At 35.1% G+C, this 13,105-nt stretch overlaps 1 long non-coding RNA gene across 4 annotated transcripts; it reads left to right on the top strand.

Moving 5' to 3' along the window:
* The first annotated feature begins 1,424 nt into the window (after window positions 1-1,424).
* On the top strand, window positions 1,425-8,867 carry LOC136225818 (uncharacterized). Of its 4 annotated transcripts, none has more exons than XR_010687328.1 (4): window positions 1,425-1,587; window positions 1,767-1,857; window positions 2,993-3,814; window positions 8,600-8,867. It is a non-coding gene; the product is annotated as an uncharacterized lncRNA (long non-coding RNA). The 4 variants fall into 4 exon arrangements; XR_010687329.1 differs by lacking the exon at window positions 8,600-8,867 and adding an exon at window positions 6,268-6,524 and having other exon boundaries at window positions 1,817-1,857; XR_010687326.1 differs by lacking the exon at window positions 8,600-8,867 and adding an exon at window positions 6,268-6,524.
* The last annotated feature ends 4,238 nt before the right edge of the window (window positions 8,868-13,105 follow it).

The raw sequence follows: 13,105 nt of genomic DNA, 5'->3' as shown, positions 1-13,105 counted from the left end.
TGGATTCCTTGATGACCAATGGCACCTGGGAACTTGTTGAGCTTCCAAAGGGTAAGAAAGCTCTACAAAACAGGTGGATTTTCAGAATCAAAGAAGAGGCTGATGGTAGCAAACGCTACAAGGCAAGGCTGGTCGTGAAAGGCTTTTAGCAGAGGTACGACATAGATTATACTGACGTTTTTACTCCAGTGGTGAAGCTGACTACTATTCGTTTAGTGTTGAGTATGGTAGCTGCAGAAGATTTGGAGCTGCAGCAAATGGATGTAAAAACGGCATTTCTTCATGGGGACTTAGATGAAGACATCTATATGAAGCAACCTCAGGTCTATAAGTCTGATAACACTGCGCTTATGTGCAAGTTGAACAAGAGCTTGTATGGTCTGAAACAAGCACCAAGACAGTGGTACAAGAAATTTGACGGATTCATGCACGAAATTGAGTTCGTGAGGAGTGAAGCTGATCATTGTTGTTACTTCAGGAAATTGAATGAAGGCTACATAATTTTACTGTTATATGTTGATGATATGCTGATTGCAGGGTCGAGTGCTCGAGAAGTGAGAAAACTGAAGAAGCAGTTATGTGAGCGGTTTGCTATGAAAGATCTCGGAGAAGCTAAGAAGATTCTGGGCACACTACACCATAGATGGTCTTTTGCAACCTAAAACACATGTGTTGCCTCAAAAGTGTTGCTATTTATAGGATTAAATTCGATCTATTGCAACATTGTTTAAAAAGTGTTGCCAAAGATATGTTAAACTAACTTTACTATGGTATTTTCGAAGCAAGAGATATACAAAAAAAATTGAAACACTTTATTATGTAGTATGTTTTGCATATGAGGAAAAAAATGGATAAGGTACGAAAATACCTCTAATATTTAGAGTCAAAAGCAATTTTATCCCTAACGTCTAAAATAGTGCAATTTTACCCCTAACGTCTAAAATGATGCAATTTTACCCCTAACATTGGTAGCCAATAGCAATTTTATCCCTAACATTCGCAAGTTTTGTCAATTTCAGACATTATTATAAGATACATACTATAAGAAAATTGGATTTTAGTGAAAAAAAACCAGACTAATACAATATTATCGTTAGAAGCATATTTTCAACAATTTCATGTCACTAAAAAAAATTGGTATTAATAAAAAAAAATTAATAAGAATAACAAATATTTTCATTAAATCCACCATCTCAATAATTTTAATGAGAATAATTTATATTTTTAATATTAATAATAAAAACAATTTATTTATTTATTTTTATTTTTATTAATATCTAATTTTTACCAATTTATTAAATTTCCATCACCATTATTCTCATTATTTTATTTTAACAAATTATGAATAAGATATTTTATTCTCATTAACCCATCAAAATAATTTCACCCAAAAATTTTAGTTTACCGCCTAACTTCCCCCCAAACATTTCAACTTCCCTCCATCTTTTGACTCAGACAAAGTCTCATTCCTCAACCCAAATATTCCCAATTTCATTCCTCAACCTAATTTCACACTTCCTAAGACCACAAGGGCATCAATTTCCATATGACAACAAATTCAATTGAACTTGCAAAACAAAACCAGAGGTAATTTCTCTTTTGTAGCTTCTCTATTCATCGTTTGATAATCACGTTCATATTGAACTTGCCCAAAACAAAACCAGAGATACCTAACTATTCTACAATGGTCTCTCTATGTTTCTCTCGATTATCCATTAGCGAGCTTTGGGTTTTGTATTTGAATCTTTTTTGGATTTGATTCTTAGGGTTTCAGATACTTCTATCAGGATCTTAAAGTCTTTCCGTTTCTTCTTAGACTGGAACTTATCCCGAAGCGCGACTATGTTTTTCTATAAGGTACCGTTTTCTGGGTTTTTTTTATGGCTGATATTTGAGTTTGACTTATGTTAATATAGTATAAAGCTTGTTCTTCTCTTCAATTACTTAGCGGGTTCTTTTTCTTAGGCTGTAAAGAGCTAGTAAAGGTTGAGAAAATGGGCTTATTTAGATTTTGCAACTATGTTATAATATATCTGGATATGGAGATTGGAAAAAGGAGTTCTTGATCTCCATTGATTCATTGCAAATGCTATGGCCATTTGCTTTGCATCATTGGGATAAAAGGGGTTCTAAGATCCTCTGCAGCAGAGAATAGTGGACCTTTGGGATCGGTTTTGCTCATATTTAACGTGAATTGAATTGAATTATACTAGTTTCTGATTTGTTTTAATTTGATTCAATTTAGATGATAAGATCAGCAATTTCTTTCCTAATTTGCAAGAAAAATCAGCGTGGAAGATGTTTCAATGAAATTATGAATGGATCTTCACCTTCTTTATGGTGTTGCATATGGGCAACCGTGGTTTGGTAGATGGGTCTATGAATTTTGTCAGGGAAGCTTTGGTGTGGCATAGTATAACTTTAGTGGAGCAATCGAAATTCTCAGCTCTCTCAAACTTAATCACATCATTCAGGATTTGAAGAACATGGAAATGCATCAACTAATCAATATCTGTAGAAATTTGAGTGAAACCCAGTTGATTACACTCAGAGAGCTTCTCGGATTTATGCTTAAAGTGAAATCATGTCATTGTGCATAGAAGAAACATAATTACCCTGCAAATGATTCATATTCTGATTGAAAGCATGCTCCTAAACCTTAAGATAGGAAAACCATATGCAGCAGCATGGAAACCTCCAGCTAATGGTCTCTTCACTTCTTTTCAGTTCTGTTTATTTTTTTCTTCGTCTAGTCTAATTTTCATTGCTGCATTTCTTGATTCGAATTTGATTTACATGTTCGGGAATTTTAGAGGCTTTCGCTTCACATCGTTTTTCTTTCTTTTTTTAATACAAATATGTGGCTTGCTAAGATGGTGGTTGTTAAAATGTTTCTCACAAATCTAAATTTCTTGTGATTGCATTTCTTTATAATCTACTTATTTTTTGATTCCATTAATGTTTCCCATGATTTGGCCTCTATATGTAACAGAGGCAGCGAAGGGGATAAGGAAAAGCTAACTGCAGGAACTAGAGTGGTGCTTGATATGACGACACTCACAATGCATGCTCTTCCATGAGAGGTAACTTATCTGGTTTTTCGTTTCTTCCCTGGAAGAATTAGAACTGGAAGAAATACTAAAGGTAATTTGTTTTTGTTCTAACATCAGCCCTGTATTTGATTTCTTATTTATTGTAATGTGAAGTGCAACTTGATGTAATGTGTATCTTCAACTAACACGTAGATCCAGTTGTTTATAGCATGTTGCCTGAAGATCCTGGAAATATTAGCTACTCAGCTATTGGTGGTTTATCTGACCAAATTAGAGAATTAAAGGAATCAATTGAGCTACATCACACATGAATCCTGAACTTTTCATCAGAGTTGGGATTAAGCCTTTCAAGGTATCAACGTCTCTGTCTTTTCTTGCATTGTATAACAATTTGTTAGCCCTTGTCCCATCAGGATAAAGTTATTTGTCTCCTTCTCAAATTCTCACTCTTTGAATTCGCGTGTTCTTGTTTATGGATCTCCTGGTATTGTGAAGATGTTGTTGGCTAGGGCTGTTGCTGGTAATATAGATCCAACTTCTTGAATGTCAGATATAGTTTCCTAAATTGATTCTTTTCCCTAGATTATGTTCTGTTGTTTTCATTTGGATCTTTATGACATGTAGTTTTGATTTTTGATGAAGGTTGTTTCAAGTGCCATCATAGACAAGTACATTGGAGAAAGTGTTCGGTTGATACGAGAAAGTGCCATCAATTTCTTTCTAGCAGCACAATGAGGTTGAACTTTCTGCACTTGGCATAGGTATGTTTGTGAAAGCAAATTCAATTTATTTTTATAGATATTGCTTTTGAATTTTATTGGAAATAATGGCCCAAAATATTTAACTTTCCCCAAAATATTTATCTAGCAGCACAAAGTGCCATAATATTTAACTTTCCCCAAAATATTTAACTTTCCCGCTTTACTTTCCCTTAATTTTTGCGAGAAATTGACACATTTGTTGTTAATTACCAAAGAATTTCTTTGTTTAGGGTTGTATCCTGTGATTTTCCATGGTATAACGTTTAGTTATGGATTTAAAGACACCTACAATATAGGAAATCTATGAGGCGTTTATCATGGAAAAAATTGTGCGCTTTGTAGTGAGATGAAGATTATTAAATTATGGGATAAGGTACCAAAATAGGTCTAAGGTTTTTGGGAAGTACCAATTTAGGCTCAACGTTCAAAATAGCACCAATATAGCCTTAACGTTTACAACATAATATCAATTTAGGCTTAACGTTTATAATATAGCATCAATTTAGGCCTCACGTACAAAATAGCACCAATATAGACTTAACGTTTACAAAATAATACGAATTTAAACTTAACGTCTTACAAAATATATACAATTTAAGCTAAACGTAATAATTAAATGACGTTTAGCTTAAATTGTATATATTTTGTAAAACGTTAAGCTTAAATTCGTATTATTTTGTAAACGTTAAGCATATATTGGTGCTATTTTGTACGTGAGGCCTAAATTGATGCTATATTGTAAACGTTAAGCCTATATTGGTGCTATTTTGAACATTGAGCCTAAATTGGTACTTCCCCAAAAACCTTAGGCCTATTTTGGTATCTTATCCCTTAAATTATTAGGCATGGGGATCTATTACCTGATTTGGGATGACAAAATGAGTGAACTGGTTGTTTTTATATGGTAGTTCTCCTCTTCCTTTCTCTATAATATAGGTACTAGTAAGGACGTGAAAAGGATAAACATGATTGAATCTGCTAGATTGCAGGTTGGTAGTCCATAAATAAAATACCTCAAATATTTTTTTTTGTGGGTTTTGTTCCTATAGTTGTTAGAATTTGATTTTTAAAAATGGTGGCTTAAATTGACCGAATCGGGTGACCCGGTGAATCGGCTAAATCGGTGGTGACTCGTCCGATTCATGAAGCTTCTGCATCGTACCATAGATACGACTCGAATTCTTCATGAATCGAATCCAGTCGTATCCAATCATACGAGTCGTCCGATTCATGAAGCTTCCGAGTCGTACCATAGATGCGACTCGTACGACTATGGTTAATGGAGATCAATATTATGGAGCAAAGGCTAACGTAAATGTATGAGCTCCTCGTGTCACGATCAATATAAGTTTAGGTTGTCACAAATTTGGGTCATTTCTGGTTCTTTTGGCAATGATTTAAACAGCATTGAAGCTGGTTAGCAGGCAAGACGAAGAATATGTATTTATTTGACATGCTATTTAAGACTTATAATAAAATAGCCATTAGAGCATCTATATCTCGAGGGTTTAATTACATTGGCCTAATGGTTTGGATGATAATTGACCATACAACCTTTAACTAATTAATTAATTAACAGTTAAGTTTAAATTTAATAAGGTCAATTTTATGGATTTGGTCTCACACATCTGCTACATGTGCAGCACCCATCTAATTTGTTTTATGGCCTTGTTGTTGTGACTAGTTAGAGTTTGACTACAGAACTAATTAAATTATATCTTTCAAGCTGAACTTATTTGAAGCTTGGACTTGACTTGTCAATGTTTCAAGCTGAACCTACCCGAATTAGGGATAGGGAATGGAACTATGGGGACAATGGTTGGACTCATGTGTGGGAGACATAGGTAATATCTGCTGCTGCAACAAAAATTAAGTTAATATCTAGGGACTCAAGATCATTTGTATGCCTTTAGACCTACTTCATCTGGCTAAAACCTGGAGTTGGTCCCCTAGACTATATCTTATTTTTTTTTAAATAAATTAAATTTATAATGTAAAGCTCACAAAATTTATTCCAAATAAATGAAGTTTAGTGAATTTTGTGTAACAAATAGTAACTCTTACCTAAAAAAATAATGAAAGAGGGAATCATTAGTTTTGGATTGTGGTGAAACTTAAAAAATTTACAAAAGGAAAGAAAATCTGTTTCATTAATTTTAAGATATAAAAGAAGGTATCATTCTTTTTGTTTCTTCTTAAACATAGCAAAATTACAAAACAAATTAAATCCTCTTTTGCTAGTTATCAGAATTCACATGCAATTTTTTTTTTTTTTTTTAATGTCTTAGTGTTTACCTCTTTCCCTCTATAATACCAATATGGTAGCCTTCTCTTTCTTTACTCTTCCTTCTTCTCTTCATTATCATTTCTCTCTAAAATTTCTACTCTTTCTTCCTTCCCAAATGGCCAAAGTGACTGCATTATTCATAGTTTTAATGGTGATGATATTTCAGTCCACAAATGGAAGAGTTTTGGACCACAAAGATTGCATCAATCCACCTTTAAAAATATCAAACCGAGATGCAATTTATCCACCTGCAACATCAGTACTTCCAAATGAAATTGATGAAGAGCCTCAACATCATTTGTATGCCTTTAGACCTACTAACCCTGGCCACAGCCCCTGGAGCTGGTCACCGATTAGACTATCTTATTTCTCTTTAAATAAATTAAATCTATAATGTAATACATATTTTAAATAAAAAGAGAATTTTCATTACAAGTTTACTTGAATGGTGTTTATTTGCTTTTAAGATGAACAACTGGTTATCTTTTTTCATATATATCAATGATTACATCCTAAGCTATATATATACAGAATTGAAAGAGTACAAAGGAAGCCAAATCCAATTTGATATCTAACAGACCCATAATAGAAATTGGCTCCACTTTCTAACTGTTGCAATTAATAACAACAGCTTCTTAATGCGCTGTCGTTCCATCATCACGTGCCACTAATTAAAAGTCACGAGCTGCTTCTTCATCACGCCCCCCTCACGTGATGCATCTCTCCCTGTTTAATTCAAAACACAACTCACAACGGTCAAAAAGCTCTGTTCCTTCTTCAACCTTCAATTCTTCTTCTTTTCTTCGAACACTTCCTGTATTCTTGGAAGTTTAACCACTCCCATTTCTTCTAAAACCGGTATCATCTGAGGAAAAGTTAAGGGCTTGGTCAAAATGTCAGCCAATTGTTTGTTTGAGTGAACAAAAGGCGTAATCAACAAACCACTCTGTATATGCTCTCGAACCACATGGCAGTCGATGTCGAGATGTTTCGTCCGTTCGTGAAAGACCGGATTTTCAGCGATGTTGATTGCTGCTTTATTATCGCAGTACAGAGGAATTGGTTTCTGAACTTCAATACCGAACTCAGCCAAAAGGTATGTAAGCCATTTAACTTCACACGAAGCACTGGCCATTGCCCTGTATTCCGCCTCAGTCGACGATTTGCTAACTGTTGCCTGTTTTTTCGATTTCCATGAGATGAGTGCATGTCCTAGGAAAACACAGTACCCACCAACCGATCTTCTCGTTTCTGGGCATCTTGCCCAATCTGCATCGCTGTAAGCATGCATTTGTGTATCAAAATCATTGTTGCAGAAAGCTGATAATTTCAGTTCTGATTGACATGGGTAGAGTAAATCCATTGTAGATGTTTTCCTCAAATACTTTAGAACATGAGTAGCTGCTTGCATATGAATCTCTGTAGGTCGTTGAAGAAACTGACTAAGCTGTTGTGTGATGTAGCCTAAATCAGGTCTTGTGAAACCTAGATAGAGCAACCTTCCAACAATGCGCCTGTACCCTTCTGCATCATTAGAATCAGGACTAGGCATATGTAGATCCAAACTACTCTGAAAAGGACTATTGGCAACATCTGCTTCTGTAATTCCTACCTCTTGTAACATATCCTGTATGTACTTGGTTTGAGACAGGATAAATCCTTCATTAGTTCTGGCAATCTCAATTCCCAGAAAATACTTAGCAACACCCAAATCTTTAATTGTGAATGCTTTGTGTAGAGCCTCCTTGACATCAATTATCATTGATGTGGAAGTCCCCGTAATTAATATGTCATCCACATATACTATGAGAGCAAGAAACTCTCCCTGCACCTTCTTTGTGAAAAGGCAGTAGTCATGCTGAGATTTTACAAATCCCAGATTTGTTAAAGTTCTGTGAGCATTTTGTTCCATTGTCGACCGGCTTGCTTTAAGCCATATATAGACTTAATCAACCTGCAAACTTGCCCAGGTTTTGCTGTCTTGTATCCCTCCGGTGGTTGCATATATAACTCCTCTTCAATATACCCATGTAGGTAAGCATTATTTACATCACATTGGTGTATATCCCAGCCAAACTTGGCAGCAATAGTTATAAACAAACGAACTGTGACTATCTTAGCCACTGGGGAAAAACTGTCTTGATAATCTATGCCTAGCTGTTGGTTGTACCCTCTTGCAACTAACCTCGCCTTATACTTGTCTAGGCTGCCATCAGCTTTGTACTTTACTTTAAACAACCACCTTGATGAGATAGCCTTCTTTCCTTCTGGTAACTCAGTCACCTCCCAAGTTCCATTTGTTTCTAATGCATTTAGCTCTTGTTGCATCGCCTGCTGCCAATTAGAATCTTGACTAGCTACTGAATAACTTTTGGGTTCTGGGATCTTACTCATGTTGCAGAGGAAACTATAATGATCTGATGTATGTCGAATTGTTTTTGTTTCTGTTAATGACAAACAATTGACATTGTTGGTGATGAAATCGTTTTGCCACGCAGGAGGATGAATTGCTCTTGTGGATCTTCTTGTGGCAATGACTGGTTCAACAATTGAATCAGGTGCTGAAAGTTGATGAGATTGTGTTTCTGGATCAGCAACCATCTCAATGTTGATGTCTTCACACTCACAATCATCTAGTGGAACAGCTTCATCTTCTGAAAACTGCAAATTAGACACAATAGAAGAATCTGTTTGTAAGTAATGAAAATCACATTCATTGAAAACTACATCCCTGGATACATGTAGTTTATGTGTTTTAGGATCATATAACTTCCATCCTTTTTGCCCTGGTGATTGTCCAACATAAATACATTTGATTGATCTGTCATCAAACTTGCTCTTGTCAACTGCTGTATTTATCATGTAAGCTGTGCAGCCAAACACCTTGATGCTGTCATACTTAGGCAACTTCCCAAATAGCTTCTCATAGGGTGTTTTCCAATTCAAAACTTTTGTCGGGGACATATTAAGTATAATTGTGGCCTGCAACATTGCTTCACCCCAAAATTGTATTGGCAAGTTAGCTTCCTTCATCAAAGCTCTTGCCACTGTAGGCAAACTTCTGTGCCTTCTTTCCACTACACCATTTTGCTGAGGTGTGTGAATACATGTTCTTTGATGCAATATCCCATGTTGTTTAAGACACTTTTGAGCCTGAGCACTTGTAAACTCAGTCCCATTGTCACTTCTAACACATTTAATTGTCACCCCAAATTGTGTTTGTATCATGACAATAAAATTGCCAATGATTTCAGGGACTTGATCTTTTCTTTTAAATAGCACTGTCCATAGAGCCCTCGAGTAGTCATCTACTATTGTTAAGATGTATCTGGCCCCTGAGATGGAACTATGTCTGTACGGTCCCCAAACATCCATATGAATCAAATCAAATCTGTTTATTGACTTATGTGAACTGTTACAAAAAGCCAATCTACTTTGTTTACTCCTAAGACAAACATCACAATGAGAAAATGACTGTTTGGTACTTAATTTGGACATGCTATCAATGCCAATTACATGGTGTAATTTCTCTACAGACATATGGCCTAGTCTCCTATGCCATAACTGCACATTATCTACAGAATCATGCTGAACATAAAGGACTCTATCACTTCTTCTGTGTTGTATTTCTGCTGCATCAAAAGAATTCTCTGTCAAATAGTATAAGCCTCCCCTTTGCTGTCCCACAGCTATAGTGTTTTTACCACTCCGGTCCTGCAAAACACATTTCTCAGCCAAAAAAGATACTCTGATACCTTGTTCTATCAGTAATTGGCTTACGGATAAAAGATTGTGGGTGAACTTAGGCAAGTACAATACATGTTGTAATTTCAGTTGAGGATGTATCTGCACATCACCATATTTATATACTAGCTGTACTTCACCTGTAGGCAGGTATACTTGCCTAGGACATACCAGGTCTCTTACATTGTGTAAAATTGCATAATTATAAGTCATATGAACTGTAGCCCCTGAGTTTATAATCCAGGTATCAAGTTTCAAAGTTTTAGAAATACCTGCTGCACATACTCCAACAAAAGCATTTGATGTACTACCTCCTTTGCCTTCTGTGACTGCTTTGTTTCTCATCATTTTCTGGATTTCTTTTTGCACTTCCTGTTGAATTAACAGTTGCATATTTGATGATTCTCCTTTCTCTTCATCATCTGATTCCGAGTCATCAATTGGTGATGCTGCTGTAGTTCTAGTCATGTTGACTTGAAACTTGTTGTTCCCTCCTTTCTTGCCTTTAAACCAGTCCGGATAACCGATTAATTTGAAGCAGCCACTCTTCTCGTGCCCTCCTTTCTTACAATGTGTGCAGTACTTGTCTTCTTTTGCTACAAAGTTAGATCCACCAGTATTATTAGCATACTGTCCTTGATATCTGTTGCCACTATGCTTGCTGTTGTTTCTGCCTTGATTCTTTTGGTTGTTTGTGTAATTGACAAACTCGATTTGAGATGCCTGACTTGTGTTCCTCTGAGTTTCAATGCTCATCAGCATTGCAAACGCCTGATTCATGTTAGGTATAAGATCTTTCAGTAGTATTTGATCACGAACATGATCGAAATCTGGATGTAATCCTGAAAGAAACTGCATCAGCTGTTCTTCTTCCAACTGAGCTTGTGCTTTGGCAGTTGATTCTCCACAAGTACAAGTCATTGCTGGCTTTAGTAACACATATTCATCCCATTTGCGCTTGATATTGTTAAAGAATTCAACCAAGGAGGCTGAACCTTGATTCAAACTGCTGATTTCTCTCCTCAATCGAAAAATCAAGGGACCATTACTCTGTCCATACCGTTCCTTCAGATTCTCCCATAACATCTTAGATGAAGTCGCATACATGAATACGCTTCCTAATTCTTTGGACAGAGCATTCAGTATCCATGAGAACACTAAATCGTCCTTCTCTTTCCAGATTCTATACTCATCTGAATTCTCATTTGCAGGTTTTTCATCTCTCAAAATGAAACTAGTCTTATGTTTGGCATTTATGGCCAATAACATCGATCGGCTCCATGGAAGGTAATTAGAACCATCTAACACTGTATTTACCAAAGTAAGACTAGGATTATCATGATGAAGATGATTGTTGTTCATACTTACTTCTGCAGATTCCGATTCTGATCTGGTTACAGTATTTGTTGATCGATCCTTTTCCGGATTGATCTCCTCTCCTTCGTAATTGTTGTTGCTTGTTTCAGATTCAGCAGCGGACTGATCTCCTTCTTCTGATCTCAAGACCTCCACATAAGATCTCTGATCTCCTTTCTTCTTCTTAGATCGCATTTGATTCTAGCGATTTTGGATTTTTCTTTCTTTTCTGCTCTGATACCATATTTGCTTTTAAGATGAACAACTGGTTATCTTTTTTCATATATGTCAATGATTACATCCTAAGCTATATATATACAGAATTGAAAGAGTACAAAGGAAGCCAAATCCAATTTGATATCTAACAGACCCATAATAGAAATTGGCTCCACTTTCTAACTGTTGCAATTAATAACAACAGCTTCTTAATACGCTGTCGTTCCATCATCACGTGCCACTAATTAAAAGTCACGAGCTGCTTCTTCATCAGTGTTCGATCATAATTATTAGCATACCTTGACAATACTAATTAATTATGATATCACTGCAAAAATATTAGTGCTGCAACAAAAATTCAGTTAAGTGCAAATAATTAATTAAAATGAGAGTAGTAATTTGTTTCATAGTTTAACTTATTTTCTAAAGGTATAACAAAATACCTTATTAGCTTACCTTCAAACTACTAATTAATTATGATATCACTGCCAAAATATAGTGCTGCAACAAAAATTCAATTAATTCAAGTTTTGTTTGAAAACAACTTTTAAACCACTGGAAAAAGTCGATTACTAATTAATAAATTTGTTATATCAATAAAATGTATTTAATGTGTTTGAATTTAGTGATTATTTGAATAATTTAGAATATTTGTTAGTTTTTTTGATGGTTTATTAAAATTATGTTTGTTAAATTTAAAATTTATTTGTGTTTATAAGATGAGTTTTAACAGCTAAGTACGCACGAATCAAATGGAATGTATATTGGATACTATACTCGTCAAGGTAATGGCACACGACGATTAATTTAAAAAATAAAGGCGTATGAGTAAGAGCTTAATATTCAAACTTGAAATTTTTTTAAAGCATCTCTTAAGTGTTTTTTATGGCCTTCTTTGTGGTGGCTAGTTAAGAATTTGGGTGCATGACTAATTAAACGAGCTTTCCAGCCCAACTTAATAAAACTTGTACTTAGCTTGTTAATATCTGGAGTCGAGCCCATCTGAACCAAACTTTTACCAAACTTTGACCGAACCGAACTCAAATACTTAACAAACTAACCTAGCTCATCAGCACCCCTAGTTTCGGACACTAGTTTACACTATTTGGAAGGGATTCCTTAAGGGAAAAAAAACTATCTTACAAAATTCTATTAATCTTTTATTTTCTTTGAAACACTTTTTAATATCTAAAAAATCAATTTTAATAAATCCTATCAATTTTGATCACAGTGTCATGGAAAGTCTGTTGTCGTCCTCTCTCCGCGGGTGGTTTGGGTATCAAAGACATTCCGGCTTTCAATTTGTTGGATCAAATAAATAAACTTTCAGAGGTACAAAGGAAGAGTATAATTGCTGGAAGAAATTCTCTTCTGATTCTCTTGCCTTACTACTTTGTATTGATAGGTATTTATAGATTACAAACATGACTCTTAGTAAACCACATTAACTCACTATAAATACAGATACAGACACAGGTACAGAAATGACTCTTGGACACTCTATAAATACAGATACAGAAATGACTCTTGGATAATCCACTGAATCAAATTAAAGACTATTAATTATAAGTTCATTATTTCAACACACCCCTTTAAACTTATAATTTTTTTATCCCTTAGTAACACCAAGAACAGCTCTCAATCTGCTGAAATCTTCCAACTTCAAAGCTTTAGTAAAAATATCAGCA

This window comes from Euphorbia lathyris, chromosome 4 (genome assembly GCF_963576675.1).
Source record: "Euphorbia lathyris chromosome 4, ddEupLath1.1, whole genome shotgun sequence".
Classification (NCBI taxonomy): domain Eukaryota; kingdom Viridiplantae; phylum Streptophyta; class Magnoliopsida; order Malpighiales; family Euphorbiaceae; genus Euphorbia; species Euphorbia lathyris.
This window is presented reverse-complemented; position numbering and strand designations above follow the sequence as displayed.